This window comes from Myotis davidii, unplaced genomic scaffold, assembly GCF_000327345.1.
Source record: "Myotis davidii unplaced genomic scaffold, ASM32734v1 scaffold197, whole genome shotgun sequence".
Classification (NCBI taxonomy): Eukaryota; Metazoa; Chordata; class Mammalia; order Chiroptera; family Vespertilionidae; genus Myotis; species Myotis davidii.
Window position 1 is genome coordinate 1994778 of NW_006291549.1, and position 265 is coordinate 1995042.

Below are 265 nucleotides of genomic sequence, written 5' to 3' on the forward strand. Positions count from 1 at the left end.
GTTGTTGAGCAGGGTCCAGCTGTGGCAAATGAGAGTTGGGAAGCTTTGTGGGAAGATCAGACTGGTAAGGAACCGAGGTCTGTCGAGGTCTGTTTCTCAGACTCCATGAGTTCTCCAACTCTTCTCTTCTCGCTAACTTGCTTGGGTTCGGCACCTCCGCCTGAAAGGGCGAGTCGTCGTGGGGCCTACGTGGGCCGGCCGCCGGGCCCCATGAGGCACAGCCTGACCACGCTGCTGGCGGCCTCGGGCACCGACTCCCCGGCCC